A 15,305-nucleotide genomic window follows, 5' to 3' on the forward strand; every position below is an offset into this window, starting at 1 on the left:
ACTTCATGAAAATAATTATGAAGCATTTTCACATAAATAAAAACAGATCTAAACAATTGGAGATATGTTAATTGTTCATGGGTAGGTCATAAAAATGATAATTATTACTAAATTAATTTACTTATTCAGTGTCATACCTATCAAAATATAAAATTATTTTGTAGGTTTATTTAAAAAAACAAGAAAATTCATATGGTAGAATAAAAGGTCAAGAAATCAAGGGAAGGAAGAAAGAAAATGTGATGGAAGGCAGCCTAGTCATACCAGATTTCAACCTATACAATAAAGCAGTAATGGTGAAAACACTTTTTTACTGGTGAAAAAATAGAGTGGGTGGGTGGAGAAGATAAGGTAATAGGGATAAGGTAAAAAGAGAGGTAGAGAACGAAAGTATTGATTAAAATTAAGATGGAGGGAAATTCAGAAATAGCAATTATAAATTTGAATGTGAATGGGATAAATATACATATACATATCTACATATACATATACACATACATATATATATGTACATGTATTTGTGTGTATGTGTGTGTGTATAGAAAATCAGCTCTCTGGTGGCAAAGAACTGGAAATTGCAGGGATCCCCATCAATTAGAGAATGGTTAAACAAGTTGTGGTACATGGTTATGATGGAATAGTACTGTGCTATAAGAAATGAACTCAATGATCTTAGAAAAACAGGAAAAGATTAAAGTGAGCAGAACCAAGAGAACAATATAGTAGCAGCAATACTGTTTTAGGGACAACTTTTAGCAACTAAGTCATTTTGACTATTCCAAGTATACAAATTAAAAATAATGGACATATGAAGAAAGATACTATTTGCATCCAAAGAACTGATGAATAGAAATATATATACAATAATTTTACTTTTATATACCTATTTGTATCTAATGGTAGGCATCTTTGGGGCAGAGGGGCAGGGAAGAAAAAATACATGATAGTTTTATTGTATATTTGGAGGGAATTGCAATTTGTATGTAGGAGATTTGCAGTTTCATGTACAATTATCTTTTTATTGTATGGTTAAAGAGATATTTTGTTCTGTGAATTGAAAATAAAATAAATTTAAAAACAAAAAAAATAGAGGAGTAAACCAGTGGAATAGATGAGGTACATAAATATACAGTAATAAATGAACTCAGTAATTTAGTGTTTGATAACTCCAAACAGCCAAGCTTTGGGGGCAGAAATTCATTATTTGACAAAATTTGTTGGAAAAACTAGAAAGCAATTTGGTAAAAACTAGGCCTAGACCAACATCTCACACCATCTTTCAATATAAGGTCAAAAGGGGAACATGATTTAAAGGTAAAGGGTGATATCAATCTCAAAGAAATCAAAGAAAAAATAAAAGGGCCCATATCCTTAAATATATTTGAAAAAGTTCTTTTTATGGTGACAAGGGATTGAAAATTAAAGGGATGCCCATCAACTGGAGAATGGCTGAACAAGTTTTGGTTTATTATGTGATTGAATACTATTGTGCTATAAGAAATGTGAACAGGATGGTTTTAGGAATACTTTGGAAGACCTATATTAATTGATACAGAGTGAAGTGAGCAGAACCAGAACATCACTGTATACAGTAACATAAACACTGTAAAAATGATCAACTGTGGAAAACTTAATTAGTGTGATCAATACAAAGATCCAAGTAAATATCAAAGTACTCATGATGAAATACATACTATCCACATCTAGAGAGAGAAATTATGAACTCTGAGTGCAAATTAAAGCATTTTTTCACCTTTTTTTTTTTGCTTTTTTTTTTTATCATGGCTAATATGGAAATATATTTCAATGACTTCACCCATAAAATTGAAATTATATATTCCTTTCCATCTCAATGGACAGGGGCAGGAGAATAGAAGAAAATTTGAAGTCAAATTCTAAAAAAGAATTTTTTTAAATAAATAACAAATACATTAATAAATTGATTAAAGTGAGAAATAAATAATAAATTAGAAAAAAGTACAGATTCCTGTTTTTATGGCATATTAAAACCCTTTATATCCTGCTCTCTAAAATGTTTCCATTCTTCTTACACCATACACCACCATGAGTACTCCATGCAAGTAGAATCCTTGTTTTTATTCACATACAACACTCAATTTCTCAAGTGCCTTTTCATTGACTGTCTCCAATCCCTGAAATTCTCCAGTTTCCTTCAAGTTTCTTGTTAAAATCTTTCCTTATTCAGTATTACATGTTTCCCTCCACACTGCCAGTGTCTTCTTCCCTCTGAAATCATCCATAAGCACTGAGTCTATCTTCAAGGTAAGTACTTTTTTGCATTTTATCCCCTCCCCTGCCCTTTGAGGGCAGTTGCCCAGATTCATCAGGAAGTTCAACATGTGACTTCTGCTTCATACATATACTAGCTGTGGGATCCAGGGCAAGTCACTTAACTTCCTTGATCCTTAGTTTACTCACCTGTTACCTCAGGGAATTAGATGATCTCTAAGATTCCACTATCTCTGAAAGGATGATTCTTTAAAATCTCTCTAGGAAAGCTGAGACACATGTAGACAATTCTAAATGTTAGGAAAAGTTTCCTGATATTCAACCTAAATTGACTTCTTAGCTAGTTTAGGCTTCTGATCCTGCCCAAATAAGCAAATCAAATGCCCCTTTTCCATGATATTCCTTACAATACTTGAAGACAACTATAATGACCTCCCTGAAATTAATTTTCAAATGATCAGGGCAAAGGTACAGCTCTGTTATTTTAAACCCCCAATACAAAAACAGTTCAATTATGAAATAAAAATGACTATGAATGGTTTAGCACCTAGCCCTGGCAAAAATTAAAGAAGCTTCAAGATGATTTTGATAACATTCAAGAAGTTTCCATGGGCACACTGAAAGTGAAGAAAAATTTACTATCCCTAATCTAATTATGTTTGGAAGAGGGGAACAGGGTAGCCTGTGTATGTACTTTTGAATAAACACAATTGAAAAAGAAAAAAAAAATCTTAAAGGACACTAAAAGAGGCTACTTTTGTGTTTGCGTGTGTGTGTGTGTGTGTGTGTGTGTGTGTGTGTGTGCCAGTGTGCACTTTCAAAGATAGCTATACACATACAAAATAGCTGAAAATATATTAGCCCCTAAGGAATCCTAACTAGGAAGTCTCACAAAAACTGACGATACCTTAAGGGAAATAAAAAATCCAGCAGAAAATGACATGAAGCGGAAGTCAGAAGCAATTCCATACATCTATAACAGACACAACTTGAAGAGGTAGAGAGAAGAAGGACAAATTTTAGGGGCAGAGTGTTTCAGCAATAAGTACATTAGGTTGCTGGGAGTGGAGCAATGAACAGTAGTACACATTTTCCAGCAGTGGTATGACCTTAAGAGCCTGGGGTGTCCAGGGAATCTTGACGACAACATGTTCTTACTGCAAATGGTAATTTTGAAGCTACTGGACCCCTTTGAATATGAGAAAGTAGAGGCTTTGGAATTCTTCTACTAATTGAATTTCCCTTATTAACTTTGCTTAGAAATAATGTAGAATAAAAAAGGCCGATCTTCTATTTTGGAGCATCTAGATTCATGTCCTTTGTCTAATCATATTAAATGTTTGACCATGGGTAAGTCGTGTTACATCTCAGTTTTCCACACAACTCTCTAAAAGCATATTCTAAGAGGAAAAAAAAAAGAAAGTAGAAGAATGAAAGAGATGAGATAGCAAATCTGGACATCTACATCTACCACATACTGTATCTGTATCCATATCTATGTGTTTATGTGTATGGATATGTGCATGTATGTGTATATATGAGTGTACATGTGTATGTGCTCATATATGTATACAATTATGTGTACGTGTACATTTATCCTATAAACGTTATCCTATCCTAGTGTACATATATACATATATATATATATATAGTTTTATCCTACTATTTTGCATATGTATATTATGGTTTTGTCCTTATTGAAAGTCTTTACTATTTGATTGATGATTCTTTTCAGGTATGATGGTAGAGAATGCATTTGATACATTTCAATACATTTTTTATTTAGTGAGGGTATAGGTATGGTACCTACCTCTTCCTCTGGATTTCTGGGCTGGCTCTTTCATCCAACTTACACTAATGGTGGAAGAACAGGACTTCTACAACAGTGTATCCAAGCAGCTATGACATGAGGTTGAAATATACTCGTACTATTTTAGAATTTAGCTCTGAGCCCACAGTATTTTTCTCATTTAATAATCTGAGATTAACTCCATTAATTCTTAGGCAGAAATATTTTACAAATTGAAGGCAAAAAAACTACAATAATAATAAAATAACATTTTATTCTCAAACATGGGCAAATTCTCAAACTAATGCATCTTTGTAATCTTGAGGGGAAATCAGGAACATGTTTACAGAAGAAAAGGAAGAAAGTACATGAATAGGGATTATAATTGACCAGAGCAATTCACAACCCTGGATACTTTGGGCCGGTATATCTATCATTTCCTTTAGTAATAATCAGCACAAACAATTCACGTTGAGGCTATCACTTCTCTCTCGTGTGCTAGGCTCAGAAATTCTTATCTGCTTTCTTAAGGCAATTTTAAACTTTCTTAGCAAAACAGAAACCCTATGTCTGGGATCTTCATTCAGAACTTTTCCAGGTGATTTCCCTTGACTGGACAAGCTTGAGGTTGTTTCTGCCTCTCAAACAGCAAATAATGGTGTTGCCATACCTGAGTGGAGCTTTCTAGTGAGCTGTGGGCTCAGCTTTTTTCTGAGCCTTCAGTTCAGCTTTGTTCAGCTCAGCTTTACACTAAGCTCTTCTCTGAGCCTTAAGCTTGGCTCAGTGTCCAAAAACAAAAGAAAAAGCTTTTATTCTTCCATTCAACTCTTTGAAGTAGCAAGTAATAGTGTAGACTCAGGTCTTTTTCTGGACCTGGAAACAGATCTCTCCTGGTTACAGTTCTAAAGAACTACCAGTTCCAGCTCTGAGCATTATTCAGGCCCAATCTAAGATTTTGAACAATCCTAGTACTTACCTTGCAAAAAGCAAAGTCCCTTGCATAAAAAGATTTTTCTTTATCTTACCATGAAAAACAAAAATCCACATTTCTCTCAGGTAAATCAGACCTAGACAAATTATTAAAATAGAATTCATATAGATATGCATATGGGTAATATGGTATATTAATAAAATATATCATCAGAGTATCTAATTAATAATATAGTATATAAGATATAAGATATTTTAATATGTGTACATATATACATATATACTATGTAACATAGTCAACAAACAGTTCTAGATATACGTTTCCTAGATATTAACAACTATTATATGCAAATCAATGGTAGTAGAAATTACATATAGGTCATCTTTACTCTGAGTGAGTGTCCTTTGTAGGGTGACTGTTTCATCTACAACTATCTTCAGTTTTGCTCAGTTCAAATGATACAGTTGTCCAAACTGAGAACAAGAATCACCTTATAATTATATAACTGTGATTGCCCACATATTCCACATGTAAAGTGAAATATCAGGGGTTTCCAGAGTCACGAGGATACCTACTATTGTTAAGGGTTAAAATTCTAGCTAGTCTGTCTAAAATATCTAATGAGTGGTCGCCAATCAATTACAAGCTTTAGCAAGAGTTAGACTTTTAAGCATTTATTAAGGAGAATAAGAATTTGGTAAAGAGAGAGAGAAAGGCCTAGATTCCTATCTATTAAAGGGAGAGCACATTTCTAGCTCCCTTCTCCGCCAGCGTCCTCAGGAAAGAGCGCGAGAGCGAGCGCCAGTCTCTTCCTTCCTCCTCCCACTAGCCCACGTCACTTCCTGACTCCTGGTCTTGCCCTCAAAGACCTTCGCTTCATGGGCAGAACTCTTCTACAGTTAAGTCTCCAGCAGGTGGCGTCATTCCAATCGTTACAGTCCCCCCCTGTTGTTCCTCAAGAAACAAAATGTTTCCTTGACGGAACAGTAAAAACAATATAATAACTATTGCTAACTAATAATATGTGAACAACAATATAGAAAAGGAAGAGAGGAAAGTTTTGTCCAGAGGGGCGATTTTTTTTTGTCCTCATGAACCGACGCTTTGACATTAGTCTTGCAAAGGGAGGGCCTCTGCAGAGAATACATGTTACAGATGGTGTATATTATAACAGAAAGAGAAAAAAAAACAACAAATCAAAACTGTTCATTTAAAGTCTCTGAAAGTCTTTTCTCAGATGTCCTCTAGGTGTACTCGTAGAATGGAAGTCTTTTCAGGGGTTGATGTGTAGATGCTGGTAATCAGCCAGGAAAATTTCCTACAAAATTGAGCTTAACACAACTTTAAAATAGCTTTGTCAATAATCAAATCAAACAATGAAAGTTCTCAAAAACATGTCTAAGGGAATTCAGAATCTTAGTTGTTACACATGAAACATATAATAAAACAAAAATTGAAACATTCTTTAAAATTATAATATTACTATAGTCCCCCCCTTATGGAGGGTAATTGAGAAGACAATTGCTGCGATATTAATTATTAAAAATAATTTTTTATCTTTGTTTCATCACTTTTTGCATCATCTGCCTAATTATCCTCATGCCATTATGAGAAATTTAAAAATCTAATATAATTGGTAACAGGTGTCAAGGCCAAATTCAACACTGTTGTTTATCATGACACCTGAGATAATTATGGGGGTTACCATAAAAGAACAGAGAAATGATGGGATATGAGCATTCCCACACTTGAGCAATATGTACTGCCCATACAGTATGCCAGGCTTAAAATAGGTGGATGGAATATATGTCCATGCCACCAAACATATTGGAAGAAACTGAGTCAGACTTAATCAGATGCATGGGATTGAGATGTCCATGGCATCAGGCATATAGGAGGGAGCATAGAAGCCAGGTGTAGAAGTGAGATGGGTGGGATGAATACTTCCAGCCATCTGTACAATATTGTGGGGAAAAAGAGAATAAAATATTAAACCAAGAGAATCCAACCTCAACATTTGTCAAAAGCCGTTCCCTCGGCCATACCTTGACTTCATGCATGTCTCCCCTCATGTGACAGTTCAGTGTCTGCTCTTGCATGTATTCCTCTTGTGATTGGATGGCATCTTGGCCAACTGGCATCTGATAACTCAGAATAAAGGCAATTAATGTCTTAAATGATAAGTTCCCATAATCCAAGTCTCATATGGATTTAAAATTGAGGATAATAAATGATTGCAAAAAATGTGAATACATCTTGACTCAAAATATAATATATAATTATGCAACAATTTCAAATAATACCCTTTTTTTTACTTAGTATACAATTACTTTTGTGAAAAATCAGAACATACTTAAATACAAGTTAAAGCACAACAGAATCTCAAAGAACTTTTTTTTTTTGAAAATAGAAAACTTTTACAAATGTTCCCCTCTTTTTTTTTTTTGGGAATATGCTTATCAAAAATAATACTTCAAAAATCAATTTACACTTGCCATGGCAAACAATTTGCCAGGGAAATGCTTTAAAGAGTTTGATCAAATAATCAGTTGAGAAAAAATAACAAAAACAAACAACTCAGAATATGGGAGCACAATACTCCTAGAATTAACATTGTATAATAAAATCAAAACCATCTTGCAATGTTTCAAAATTAGATAGACAAATGAATAGAAGAAAATACACATGGAACAATAAAAGACAATGAAATTCAAACTAAGGAAATCTAAATGAATATGAACTTAATATTAATAAGAGTATTATAAAATATAAACTTGATCACATGACTATAAAAAGCTTTTACAAATATTCTCCTTGTTTTAGAAACTAAGTATAAGACACAATCTCAAAAGCATGAAAATCTCTATGAAAATAAACCTATACCATTAATTCCAAAATGTATATGTAATAGCATAGAAATCCTATGTAACCTCTGAACTGACATTAATAATCTGAGTGAATTCAGAACACTCTTGATTCCGATATCTAAAATCCCCAATACTCATATCAATACCTTGCTGCTTACTTCTACATTTCTGTAAAATATGTACCCTTCCATGGCAAAAGAAGCGGAGTCTTGAACTATGGTGATGATTGTCATTCTTATTCAGCTTAAGTTTTTCTTCTTTAACCCCTCTATATTGTCTGTCAGTCTTTTCACCATACAAATGCTTTATAAGATTACTAATTAAAGACAAAAGCAGGTTAGCAAAATTATGAACAAATCGAGCATATCTGGAATTTAAAGGGTTTTCTAAGGTTGTCTCAGAAGCACAGCCAGGCCGGGGAAGGGCTGAGCCTGAAGCTGCAAATGCAGGTAGAAAAAGTTGAGCATGCGTACCAGATCTCTGGACTTCCCAGGCAGGGGAAGCTATGGGCTTGGCCATAGGAGGAGTAGAGGGTGGGGTCTGGAGAGGAGGGGAGGGACCAGAGCAATTTGAATCAGACTTGATTTTGAACTCAGGCCTGGATTCCTCTTCCCCCACTTTGCCTCCAGGTGCTAGGGGATTAAAAGCTTCTAGAGGGTGGGTCATTGCCTCCAGGCATGCAAAATTAGAGCAACAATTAGTGTTAGAACTGGGAAAAGCTGCAGGAATCTCTTTAGGTTTCTCTGAAAAAGCATGGTTGGGAGAGGGAGAGATATTTCCTTGTGTGAGTAAGTTGCTGGCTCTTTTAACAAAAATAAAAAGAAAAATAGAAAATCCACAAAAACAAAGCATTAACATGATCTTATCTCCCATTTGTCTGGTTAAACAGACTAAAATCAAAAATAGGGTAATTAGGGAGTTTAAAAGGTCCATTCGAAAAAATTTAAAGGGAAAACACAGCCAGTGCGCCAGTACTTAGCAGTTTAAAGGGTAGGGGAAATTTCTTACCCAACCGGAAGATCAGAAGTGAGGTTCAGCTTTCCTCTTCGTGGTCAGCCATCTGTTAAGGGCTAAAATTCTAGCTAGTCTGTCTAAAATATCTAATGAGTGGTCGCCAATCAATTACAAGCTTTAGCAAGAGTTAGACTTTTAAGCATTTATTAAGGAGAATAAGAATTTGGTAAAGAGAGAGAGAAAGGCCTAGATTCCTATCTATTAAAGGGAGAGCACATTTCTAGCTCCCTTCTCCGCCAGCGTCCTCAGGAAAGAGCGCGAGAGCGAGCGCCAGTCTCTTCCTTCCTCCTCCCACTAGCCCACGTCACTTCCTGACTCCTGGTCTTGCCCTCAAAGACCTTCGCTTCATGGGCAGAACTCTTCTACAGTTAAGTCTCCAGCAGGTGGCGTCATTCCAATCGTTACACTATGTAAGGTATCATACTAAATATTGGGTATATAAAAAGAGAATCCTTGCCCTCAAGGAGCTCACAATCTAATGCAGGAGACTATAAGCAAACAAATATGTATAAACAAGATATGCACAGGATAAATTGGAAATAATTAAAAGAGGCAAGACACTGGAATTAAGAGGTATTTGGAAAGATTTTCTGAAGAAGATAGGATTTCAGTTGGACCTTGAAGCAAGGAGGTAGATATGAGAGATAACATTCTAGGCAAGTGGAAAAGCCAGAACAAATGCTTTGAATGGAAAATGGATTGTGTTCCTCATGGAATTAGAGGGATGACAATGTCACTGGTTCAAAGAGTATGTGGTACAAGGTGAAAGATTAGAAAATTGGGGAGATTATGTTGTAAAGGGTTTTGAATGCCAGATTATGTTGTATTTGTGCCTGAAGGTGATAGTGAGCCACTCAATTTTATCGTGTATGGGCCCAACATGGTCATACCTCTGCTTTAGGAAAATCACTTTGCCAGCTGAATACAGGCTATTTAAAATCACCCAAATGCGCACACACACACACACACACACACACACACTCACACATCTTCAGAAAATCTTTCCTAATACCTCTTAATTCCAGTGCCTTGCCTCTGTGAATTATTTCCAATTTATCCTGTTTATAAATATTTGTTTGCTTATAGTCTCACGCATCAGATTGTGTGCTCCTTGAGGATAGGGACTCTCTTTTACTTTATATACCCAATAGCATATGGTACCTTACATAGTAGGCAAACTTGTGACTTTGGAAACCCCTGATATATATATATATATACATACATATATACATATACATACATACATATATACACATCCATAGCATCCATATGCATGTACATCTGTATATATGTACACATGCATAGAAATGTATGTGCATATGTGTATGCATACAAACATATATACATGTATATAATATACACATGTGTGTTTATGGTTTTTCTAAATTCTCTTTTTTCCCCCACACAAAACAGAGAGATTATTTTTCTTAAAGTTCCCCATTTTCTTGATTATAATCTTACTGTTAAAGACTTATGCATGTAGAATTTTCAAAGTAAATATGCAACATGATTATCTTAATATTTTGCTTTTAGTGTCGGGGTAAATTATGGGAAGTTAAAATATATATTTTTAAAGTCTTGAATTTCTTAATTTGAACTCATTTGCTATTCAATGTACCAATACTAATTATCATGAATTCCTTTGGTGCTCATTGTAATAGCACTAATTATCATGAAATTGTTTGGTATTCATTGTAATAGTACTGATCATAAAGAATTCATTTGACATTTATGGGGTATCAGATGTATTTTCTCTGCATACAACTGTAATTTAGCATCTGTAAAGCATTACTTAACGAAGATATAAAATCAAATGTTACTCACATTAAAGAGAAAAAAACACAGGTATAACAAAAAAAATTCAGGAAATAAAAACTGAATAAAATTATATGGAGGTGTTTATCTGGACAGTTCTTCCCATTAAGTTACAAGGGGTCTTTTATAACTTTAAGAAACATAAAAAAGAATCAGGTATTTTATGATAATGCTGCATTTGCAGATTTTAAACTTAAATTAACAATTCAAATATTACTAATAAATCTTTTCATTTTGACAGTGAAGTAGAAAGTAATTAGGACCCACTAACCAATTTTGGGAACATATTTTGACTATACTGGGGACAAACAACTTGAACTATTTTCATATACATTATATATCTTCATTAATATTACTTATGGAAATAAGTGCTTTGCCTACAGAATGTAGATTAAATAAAGCAACTGTTTGAATCCAGATGTATTAAGAAATTCACAAAGAACTTGGACATCTCTTCATCTAATAATGAAGACCATTTCTTGAGCTTCTCAAGCTCTGGACTTCCCCACCTTCTCTTCATCTGCATCTTCATCTTTACACCTAGGGGCAGCTAGGTGGCACAGTGGATAGAGCACTGGCCCTGGAGTCAGGAGGACCTGAGTTCAAATCTGGCCTCAGACACTTAACACTTACTAGCTGTGTGACCATGGGCAAATCACTTAACCCCAAATGCCTCACTAAAAAAAAAAAAAAACACCTTACACCTGGGGACTGCTGTCATTATTTGTGTTTCCTAAAATGATCCACGATTTGTTGAGGGTTTCCAGACAATCTTATATTTCCCTCTCTCAACTGGTCAGTAGTAGCTTTCTCCCCTCTAAGAATTTTTCTAGGAGAGGCCCTTTCAGGATTCATATAATGTACTCCCAAATTAGGTTATTTCATTGCCTGTTGCTGAAAGATCTGTATTTGAACCTTATCCCCAAGGAGAACACTAAGAATATCCTCATAATATATTTGATTGTTGGATGTTATATAAACTCATTAACACCGAGTAGAAACTATTATTATTTGAAAGGTTTATTTTCCTAGAAAACAATAGAGTAAAGGAAGTTAGAACCACACATAGCTCCTGTATACCCTATTATCATCCTTTCTATTATCTGAAAAAAGAATTGACTGATCTGAGTTTAAGGCACTTAGCAACTCTAACCAGAAAGAATTTGCTATTCCTTCATCTTAAAATAGAAGAGAGAAAACCCATCACATGAATCTTCTAGAGTGACACATTACCAATGAGTGTGTTGCCTCATTTATTTTTTGTACATATTTATTTCCAGTGCAGTCTCTCCTGGGAATGTTCCTAGACCTCTTCATGATAAAGCTAAGTACAAATGACTTTTAGAATCACTAGAAATGCAAGTTTCTGTGTGCCATTATGGGCCCATGCATGAAGATTATGAACCTTTAAATGATGATAAAGAATGAAAAGGAAAAAAAAAAAAAGATATATATTCTCCCACTTATCTCCAGCTGAGTAAAATAACAGGGATAGAATTTGTGGCTCAGAACTGATAGCTCTCCAGGGAGAGGTGAGTCTTGGGCATTAGAGGAGCTACTAATAAAGGCATCAAAATTCCCTCCACTTCCTTGCTATAAGAACAGAAGCACAGTCCTTGAAAACATTTGACATGTATTCTATCACCTGCTGAACATACTTGGAAACTTAAATATTCATGTTTATATCCTTCTGAATTCTCTTGGAGAAGTCAGCCTACCAACTTCCTCACTTCATATGACCTAATTCTCTAGCAATCAAATCTTAGACTTTACATGGTTCCAAATTGTTCCATTTTTATGAACGTAAAAATTGAAGGTTCCATTTCTATTTGTTTTAATAATAAACAGTTTTATTTATATTTTGGGGTTCCAATTTTTATCCTTCTTTATCTCCCTCCCCTCTCCCCTCCCTGAGGTGGCAAACTTCATGTGGGCTGCTAGGAAAGAAGTTTTTTTTTTCCTCTCTGGCTATACTGAATAGATCTAAATTAGGATTTTCCATGCTATAAGGAATCTGTTCTCAATCTCTCTCTCTTCACTAATTTCTAATACACTTTAATAAATACCTAAAAGCCTAAAATCTTGCTGAATTTATCAGTGATTTAAGCCAGTTTCCCCCCAAAAAAAAACTGGAGGGGGCAGATTGGAAACCACATTTAGATTTTAAACGTCACACACAATAATATTCTATCAACATCATATACCACAGTTTGTATAGTCATTCCCTTATTGATGGACATTCCTTTGATTTTCAATTCTTGGCCACCACAAAAAGAGATGCTATAAATATTTTTGTACAAATAGGGCTTTTTCTCTTTTTGAGGAAGTCTTTGGGATATAAACCTACCAATGGTATTTCTGGATTAAAAGGTATGCACAGTTCTATAACCCTATTTCCATAGTTCCAAATTGCTCTGCAACTCCACCAACAGTGGATTAGCATCCCAGCTTTCCCATGTCCCTTCCAACATCCATTGTTTTCTGTTTTTTATTACATGTGCCACTCTGATAGGTATGAGGTGATACCCCAGAGTTGTTTTAAGTTGCATTAATATGATCAATAATGATTTAGAGCAATTTTCCATATTATAATAGATAGCTTTGATTTCTTTGTCTGAAAACTGCCTGTGGGGTAGCTAGGTGGTACAGTGGATAAAGCACCCACCCTGGATTCAGGAGGTCCTGAGTTCAAATCCAGCCTCAGACACTTGACACTTACTAGCTGTGTGACCTTGGGCAAGTCACTTAACTCTCATTGCCCCACCAAAAAGGAAAAAACTGCCTGTTCATATCCTTTGGCCATTTATCAATTGGAGAATGACATGTATTTTTCTAAATTTGATGCAGTTCTCTAATATATTTGAGAAATGAGGCCTTGAACAGAGATATTTGTTTCAAAAATTATTTCCGAATTTTCTACTTCCTTTGTAATCTTGGTTATATTAGTTTTGTTTATGCAAAAGAATTTTTAAGTTTTCTATAATCAATATATCAATTTCAATTAGTTTCAATTAGTTGATTCTCTAGGGTTTTCTAAGTATAACATATTATCTGAAAAGAGTGGTATTTTTGTTTCCTTGTTACCTATTCTAATTCCTATAATTTATTTTTCTTCTCTAATTGCCTATAACGATTGGAATGATGCCACCTGCTGGAGACTTACTGTAGAAGAGCCTGGCCCATGAGGTGAATCTTTTCTTTGGTGTCAGGAAGTGACGTTTGCTTGTGGGAGGGGGAAGGGGGAGCCTGGCGCTCCGACTGGCTCTTTCCTGGGGACTCTGGTGGAGAAGGGAGCTAGAAATGCACTCTCCCTTTAATAGATAGATGAATGTAGACCTTTCTCTCTCTCTTTACCAAATTCTTATTCTCCTTAATAAATGCTTAAAAGCCTAACTCTTGCTAAAGCTTATAATTTATTGGCAACCACTCATTAGATATTTTAGAGATTTTAGCTAGAATTTTAGCCCTTAACAGATGGCTGACCACGAAGAGGAAAGCTGAACCTCACTCTTCTGATCTTCTGGTTGGGTAAGAAATTTCCCCTACCCTGTCCCTTTAAACTGCTAAGTACTGGTGTACAAGCTGTTTTTTCCCTTTAAATTTTCAAATGGGTTTTTTCAACTCCCTAATTACCCTAATTTTTTATTTTAGTGTGTTTAACCAGACAAATGGGAGATAAGATCTTGTTAATGCTTTCTTTTTGTGGATTTTCTATTTTTCTTTTTATTTTTGTTGGAGGAGCCTGCAAGGTACTCACACAAGGGAATATAAATATCCTCCCCTCTCCCAGCCATGCTTTTTCAGAGAAACCTCTAATTTCTGCAGCTTTTCCAAATTCTAACACTAATTGTTGCTCTAATTTTGCATGCCTGGAGGCAACGACCCAACCTCTAGAAGCTTTTAATCCCCTAGCTGTGGGGGTAGGGCCTGAGTTCAAAATCAAGTCTTATTCAAATTGTACTGGTCCCTTCCCTCCTCTCCAGACCCCACCTTCTACTCCTCCCATGGACAAGCCCATTGCTTCCCCTGCTCTGGAAGTCCAGAGATCTGATGCAAATGTTCAGCTTTCTCTAACTACATTTGCAGTTTCAGGCTCAGCCCTTCTCCAGCCTGGCTGTGCTTCTGACTCGACCTTAGAAAACTCATTAAATTCCAGATATGCTCGTTTTGTTCATAATTTTGCTAATCTTCTTTTGTCTTTAATTAGTAACCTTATAAAGCATTTGTATTATGAAAGGACTGACAGACAATATAGAGGGATTAAAGAAGACAAACTTAAGCTGAATAAAAGTGACAATCTTCATCATAGTTCAAGATTCAGCTTCTTTTGCTATGGAAGGGTACATATTTTACAGAAATGTAGAAGTAAGCAGCAAGGTATTGATATGAATATTGGGGATTTTAGATACCGGAATCAAAAGTGTTCTAAATTTACTCAGAGTAATAGTTCAGAGGTTACATAGGATTTCTATGCTATTAATCTACATTTTGAAATTAATGGTATGGGTCTATTTTCATAGAGATTTTCATGCTTTTGAGATTGATTTTTATAGTCATGTGACCAAGTTTGTTTTATAATATTCTTATTAATATTAACATCATATTCATTTAGATTGCCCTAGTTTGAATGTCATTGTCT

Source organism: Dromiciops gliroides, chromosome 3 (genome assembly GCF_019393635.1).
Source record: "Dromiciops gliroides isolate mDroGli1 chromosome 3, mDroGli1.pri, whole genome shotgun sequence".
NCBI lineage: Eukaryota > Metazoa > Chordata > Mammalia > Microbiotheria > Microbiotheriidae > Dromiciops > Dromiciops gliroides.